The 7761-nt window shown below is 36.8% G+C and overlaps 1 long non-coding RNA gene across 19 annotated transcripts in view; it reads left to right on the top strand.

Annotated features, from left to right (window-relative positions):
• LOC110394271 overlaps nucleotides 7-7761 on the top strand; it is a 177906-nt gene continuing 170151 nt past the window's right edge. For all 19 annotated transcript variants that reach the window (XR_002435495.1, XR_002435492.1, XR_002435505.1 and 16 more), the window contains exon 1: nucleotides 7-1943. This is a non-coding gene — a long non-coding RNA (uncharacterized LOC110394271). The remainder of the gene's footprint in view (nucleotides 1944-7761) is intronic.

Below are 7761 nucleotides of genomic sequence, written 5' to 3'. Positions count from 1 at the left end.
ATAGAATGATTAACTGTTTTTCATCCCACTAGTCAGGATTATAGAAACATGACTACGCATCACTCGAGACAAAGGTGCACACTATCTTACTTTGATTCCACATGTGATTCTAATATAGGATTCTGGAGTATTGCCCAACAGATTTTTAGTTCACTGGTCCCTTCAATTGGCACCTATATCAGGGGCCCAAACGCCCCTCACTATAGAATGATCTTGGGATACTCTGATAGTTTTAAGGGAACTGACAGTTGAGCCTATAGTTGTAAATATTTTGTTTCGTAGAGAGAGCTGACCTTAGTAGCTTGTTTTGCTCTGCGAACAGGTTTCCACTTGGGCTCTGTATATCGCACTGGCCATGCGGATGCAGTGTACAAATGGAAAAACCCTGCAGACCCTGAGAAGGATAAAAGCAGGAGAGTCTGTGGTGGGTGAGAGAGGAGAAGTGCACCTTGAAGCAGGGGACGCCCTGCTGGCACTGCCTATTGCATCCACCACTGGCGTGTTTCTTCTCTCTCCTTTCTGGTGGTTTGTCACCTTTCAAGGGTCAATAAGTAATAATAGATTACCTTAGGGAGTTTCTGATTCCTGCTGTGTATGTTGATTGGAACTCATTCTTTTTAATGGGTTTGACAGTATTTCTTGTCATTATGCTGTTTGCCTTGTATCTTTTCTTATGTTTAGTGTGTTGTCAATCCAGGCTCTGATTGAATTATGATGGTTATATTATTAATATGATTAGTGCTATTATTTTATAGAATGGTTAAATATTGATAAGGAACTTAAAACTGCTTTTCACAAAGAGCGTCGGTCTCTCTAAATCCTTGACAGCACCTGTTCCAACAAAGTACAGCTATGGAGTGTGACTGTTAAGATTTTTGCCTCATTCCTAGCCCCAGGAGTTGCTGCCGCCCAAGCCTTGAAACAGATCGAATGTCTAGCGTGCTGGACTGTTAAACAGAGCAATCATACTTCAGAGATCTTTGAAGAAATGTTAGAAGATAAGAACAGCCTTTGCCATGCAGTGCTGCAGAATCGAGCCGCTATAGACTTTCTTTTACTAGCTCAAGGGCATGGCTGTAAGGAATTTGATGGAATGTGCTGTTTTAATCTTTCTGATCATAGCGAATCAATTCAAAAGCAAATTCATTGGTTGCCTAATCACACTCGATCCATTACTAAGGATCATAATCCTATTGATGATTGGCTGCGATCTGTGTTTCCAGGTCTTACTCCTTGGATATATGATACTGTTAAAGAAGGTTTCAAATGGATCTTAATCATTATCCTACTAGTAATAGTAGCTAGAATTTTGTATAGTTGTCTGCTGCGTGCTACCGCGCCATAAGCTGCACTTGTTGTGACTGACAACAAGGATTCGGACATCATTCTTGATTGGCTACAAGATCAAGGGGGGCACAGTCCAAGGGATTGTTTTGCCTTACAGCCCTAAAAGAAAAAGGGGGGAATTGTTGGGGCGCAGTGTGCTCGAGAGCATGTAGCTAATGATTCACTAATGACCTACGATGTAATCTTAGATGAAAGAAATAGATTGATAAATACAGGTGCAGTGGTGTGAATAGTACGTTGCAGTTTAGCAAGGTGTTCTGTATATGAAAATTGCTTGGGAAACACCATTGTTCTCTGATACGCTTGGTTGCATGAAACCTGGATCCTGTAAACAAGTATACTATATAAGGGTTTGTTGCTACAATAAAGTTGAAGCTGTGTGCACTCACATTGAGTGGTCGTGCTTCCCCACGCAAGGAGGGCAACCCTTTGGGAAAACTTGGGGCGTTTCCCAACAGATTCTTAGTAGTTTTTACACAGTGGCTAAAGTATTTGGATAACCAGTAAATACCATCTCTGCTTTCATGTAAGATCTGCTGATGACCAACTCCCGGAACTGTGAAACTAGTGTAAAGCTGCTGGCTTCTCTGGTGATGGTGAGTTCAGTACTTTAGGGCAGAAAAATGAGTGAGATGCTGACCGTGAGTTGGAATCAATGAGTGTAAAGTGCCTAGAACAAGCCACTGCAGAAACAGCATGGGTGAACCTGAGACATCTTGAAGTAGGGGTTTTAACGCACTCTGTAGTAGTAGAGCAGTGAATGAAGTAAAATTGCATATGATTTTTCCTTGGCAATATATGTCCATTGATTTTACTTAAAGGTTTGTGTTTTGTGATGAGATTTTTTTGAGTGTGGAAGAAGGAAAATAACTGTTACATTATTATAAATATTTTTATTCCTTCTTGCTGCTGTGCTTCTTGCACTTCTACTTTGTTTACCAGATTCCTCATTTTTTTGTTATTCTGTTGTGAAATTCAAATTGTACTTCTGAATGTTAGATTGTACCACTGTAGAAGACCATTTTTGCCACCTTCTCATTGGAAATAAGAGCTGGGACACGAGCAAAACTTAAAGGAAGAATTGATTATGGACAAAGACTTAATGACAGAAAAGACAGCAGTTTGAAGGACTTTCATAAAAGAGCACATAAGGTGAACGTTTGTCTCTCTAATTAGCTTTATTAGCATAGAAAAGGCATTTGTCTACTGGTATTGTGGTCTATTTATGTTAAGTCTCTGGATTTCAAACTGAGACTTGAATTGTCATGGCCAAGTGTCAATATGGAAACAACATCATGGTACACTGTGAGCACTAGGATGAATCTGCAGTGTGTGTTTCTCTCTGGTACTACTCGGTATTGCCACAGGATGAGAAATGAGAAAATAAGCAGGTAATGCAAATTGCAGGAGGGCAGTCAAACTTTCTGGAGGACCAAGCCTTTGCTGACTGTAGTTGTACAATTTTCCTACAAAGGCAGAAATCCTAACAGGGATGAAAAAAAAGAGGAAAATATGAGGAGAGGGGAAAGAAATGGAAGTTGGAGGGAAAAAGGAAGGGAGAGAAGAAAAGATCATGCTGCTTTAATGTTTTGCTTTGTTGTTTGTTTGGTTTTTTTTTTTTTTTTTTTTTTTGCACCTTTGCTGTATTTTGTGTACCTGAAAAAACAATTTTGTGCTGATTAGTGAAAATGTTAGCAGTATTTACTAAATGGAACAGTGTTTAGAAATCCAAGTATTTGGTACAATAGTGAAATAGAAATTATAAATTTAATGTAAAGCAAGACCCCCTGTGGACTTGCAAGCTGAAGACTTACCAGAACAACAGACAAGAAGATAGATATAAGAATGGTTAGGAAAGATCATCTACCTGTTGAGAAGTCAGAGGAATTGCTAAGTGATAATTACTGGGGTTGAAAGCAAATACTTGAGGTACTTGATCATAGATTCCTAAGTTTATATTGAATTTCAATAGCTGAATTACCAACACTTAATCATAGAATCACCAAGGCTGGAAAAGACTTACAAGATCATCCAGTCCTACCATCCACCTACCACCAACATGCCTCCACTAAACCATTTCTCTCAACAGAATGTCTAAATGTTTATTGAACACCTTCAGGGATGCTGACTCAACTACCTCCCTCTAATATCACAGAATGGCGTGGGTTGGCAGGGACTGTAAAGATATCTAGTTCCAGTGCACTCCCACGGGCAGGATTACCAACTGCTAAATCAAGCACTAGATGAATTTGCCAGGGCCTCATCCAATCTGGCTTCAAATACCTTCAGGAATGGGACACCCACAACTTCTCTGGGCAGGCTGTTGCAGCACCTCACCACCTGACATCATCTGCCTCATGTCTGTAGGACTGTCCTCCTCTTGTGGCACCTGGGATGCCTATGGAGGTTGCTAAAATTCCAGGTTAGGTCACCAAGAATAGAGGCTATGTGGTTTCAAGCCTATTTTTGTAGACTGTGTATAAATAGCCAGAGACCCCTTTTGATCCAAGCAGTTGTGTTCAAAGAATCAGGCCTACAACTTACTTCAGACCACTCAAATTGAGTTTCTTTTGGTTCTCTAATTACATTCAGAAAAACCATGTTTTCTCCTGTACTGATCTTTGGCATGGGAGCTGCTGCCCTAGTTTGTTGACAGTTATCTTGATAAAAAGGCATGTTTCCAGTAAATCTCATTCCTATACCCCAGCAGTTCCTCCCATTCAAAATGCAGAAGCTGGGATTTCTTTATTACACTTACTGCAGAATCTCACAGGATCATAGGGATTAGAAGGGACCTCTGGAGATCATCCAGTCCAACCCCCCGCTGAAGTGGCTCTGTAGAATAGGTTGCACAGGAAAGCATGAGCAAATAACCTGCTGTAATATCATATTACAGTGCTTGGTATAAAAAACAAGTCTGACAGACAGATTGCCAGCAAATTACATTGCATCCAAACCAGAACAGAAAAAAAGTGTCTCAAGTTTCAGAAAGTGAGCTGGAAATTGGAGGATATAAAAAAAAAGGGCATCAATACCAATTATATTGCTTAAGCCAGTGATTTATCAGAAACAGAACTTAGCAAGCTACTGGAAATAGTAAGCACATTTTTGGCTGTGTAGGCTTTAGAGGAATGAAGATGACACACTAAATAGAAAATCTTTGCCTTATAGTATCTCTAAAGCAGCTGGAAATACAAAAGGATAAATTTGTCCATTATCTGTAGATGTTATTGAAAAACTTTTTTTTTCACTAAAGGAAGACTGCAAGATCAGGGTTGTTATGTCACTGTTATAATAAAAGTAAAGTTCTTACTGTCAGATTTCACAACCAACAATTTTGATGAATAGAGCAATAATGAAATTAAATATTCTATATGAATGGCTGGTTGGCTTAATTTTTGAAATGCTATAAAACTTAATTCTTATCTTACTATCTGTAATTTGTGAATCTTGTGAAAGTTTGTAAACCATTGCAATTCTACTTATGCAGATACACCTTTTGGGGATAGGACTGCAAAGGCCTAGAAGCGGGTGTAGAAGAAAATGTTTTAGTAATCAAAGTAATAAAGATTTTGATAATTGAAAGAATATGTAACACTCTCAGAATAGCTGTGGAGGAGAACTGAACTCGGTTTCAGGTGCTAAAAACTCTAAAACTAATGAAGACATTTTAAATTGAGAGCTTGTGCTCATATAGAGTAGATCATCCAGCTTGTTTGTATTTATCATTAAGAAGTCAGGAGCAACTATAATCACTTAAATCATGAGCAGCGCATGTTGGCATAAACTAATCTATTAGTGAATCTTCATCTGATTAACTTGTATCATCCTTGTCCAATCTATTGTGCTATATATAGATTTTGTGTTCTAGTATCATAACCAGCAGCTGAGTCCTCACTATTAATAGCAGTAAGTGCCCAACAGGCAATGTATGCTAAAATGAGACTATATCCTTCTGCTCTTTTCTTTAATTTGGACACTTGTTTGAGTATGTGTAGTACAACTACTGGAAGTTAAACAAAATGGAATACATACTCTTCTTTTACAGGTTAATCAATTATATATACACACAGATCTAGAATTCTGCGAGCTTGGCTTGTGCAGCGATTAAACATAAATACCTTGATATCTTGGAAATGTTCTTTGCCTTTCAGAAACAACGTCTCCCATAAATCTGTTCATTCTTTTCTTCTTTCACTCTCAGTTTCTCCTGTGTGAACTTTTGATGCAGATAAAATCTAAAAGTTTGCATCTTGGATATTTAGATTTTGTTCAGGTGTTCCGTATCACAGATTAAAGCATTATTAAGAACTCAGACACTGCAAAACTAGGGTGAGCTTATTTTCTGGTAAATATTCAGAGTATATGCACATTGATATTGTGTTTAGGATAAGTTTGGATTTATTTATTTTAAGGATATCTCTCTATTGTACACACTAAGCTGCACTTCTGATTATCATTCTCACATATTTCTGGAATGAATGAGTTGGGTTACTTTTGAATGAATCTTATTCAAATGATATCCTGCAACTGCTAAAGGGGATTTAGTCCTCAGGGCTAAACTCATTAGTGAAAAGGGAAACTCTCAAAATGTGTATTTTAGATTTGAGGTCCCTATTTTCAATAATTTCATTCTTTTTACAAGCTGTCACTGCACAGTGTAATATAACCATCTTTGTACTCTTTTTTTCTGTTTAATGACTGAGAGTCAGTATTGGCAATTTAGACGCCAGTTACCTGGAAGAACCTGAATACAGCATCAAATATTTTAACATTTCATGCTGGACTTAAGAGCACAATGAACGTATTTTGAGTTGTATGGAAAACCTGTTAGAGAACAAAACTAAATGCTGCTCTTCTGTTTCTACCTTAAAATTGCTCAAAAGTAGTGAACAGTTCTAGTTTGTCACAGACACTTGTGCTATAGTCTATTAAATTCTATAAAAGCGAATCCAGAAACAAGAAGGGAAACAAAATTTAGAAGAATAAAAATCTCTTCTTTGAAGAGTTAGGCTTCTGGGGTTTATGCTTTCATTGTATTTCTTGTATTATAATGTTTTAAAACAAAAACAATAAAAATCATCTGTAGTTAAATTCATTAATTCTGTGACCATGTAAAAGGCAAAATTATAGAAAAATAATGTGTTAATCTACTACTTATTATTCCTCACTCTAGATTGTCAGAAAAAAAATAAAAATCTAAAAGATGTATGTGTGGTATGTGTGATGGAAATGGTTGCTGTCGGTTTTGCTATGTTTTTTGTATTTTTTTTTCTGGTATGTTACAGCAAATCATCTACAAATATTACACTTAAAGTATGATACAGTGACACAGAAAATTACACTGGAACTAATTGGGATTCCTGTTTTACTCATGCGTTCTCTTAATTTCCTTGAACAAAATTATTTCCCTGAAAATCATATCCCAACTTTTCAGGCCAAAAATCTGCTTCCTAGATAGAAGGTTAAGTTTTGTATTTATGTACTAGGAGCCTCCTTTACTCTAATAAATATCATGTAGATGTCTGGAAACTGATGTTGATCCCTATAATTTTTGAAGACTGCTTCATCGCCTGTTGGCAAAGAATGCTAATAGTGGTTTATCACTTTAAAAACCATCCTATGAGTGTAATGGATTCAGTCTTTGGCTTGGGTAAATTATTTAACTTTCATGTGCATTAGTGAAAATGTCAAACCACATTCAAAGGAAATAATTTATTTAAATCCTTTTGTCTTTGACTACTTAGTAAGGCAAGCAAGTGGATTAAGAAAGACCATGTTGTAATCTTATGTAAAATCTTCATGTATAGAAGCATTTTTAATTTTTCTTTAATGGAGCTGAGAAGATTGAGAAATTGAGAATTTGACTGGGAAAACTGCTATTCAGTTGTTGCTCATATGGGAATCTGAGTATGATCTTAGCTTGGACCATGTTTTTAGGAGCTCAAACCTTTTCACTTGGTTCCCACTAGTCGTATTTTCTTACTTTTGAATTGATTTATCCAGTTTGAAATTGTAGGCTCTTCAAAAATAAAACATAAGAAACAATTTTTAAAGAACATATGTGGGAAGGAGAAAAACATGAAGTTCAAAAAACAGGATATAAGAATGCATGTCTTTGGAGACAACACATACTTAATGAAGAATTTATTAAACATCTTGCCTTCTGAAAATCCAAAATATCTGATTGATGTTAGTTTATCTTTGATTCAATCTCATGTAGTATGTGGGATCTTCATCCATTCTAGAAAGCTGATGTGCATGCTGTGAGAGAATGTGGTGTCCAATTATGTAGATCTTTCATTTTCAAGGATTTTATGTGATGAAATGGAGGAAAGTCTGTTCTTGGAAATGTGAAGGATGCTTTTTCACCAACATATAACTTTCGGTGCATTAACAAGGAAAGTTTAGTAT

This window comes from Numida meleagris, chromosome 2 (assembly GCF_002078875.1).
Source record: "Numida meleagris isolate 19003 breed g44 Domestic line chromosome 2, NumMel1.0, whole genome shotgun sequence".
NCBI classification, from domain to species: Eukaryota; Metazoa; Chordata; class Aves; order Galliformes; family Numididae; genus Numida; species Numida meleagris.
Note: the sequence above shows the minus strand (reverse complement) of the source record. Positions and strands in the feature narration are given on the sequence as shown.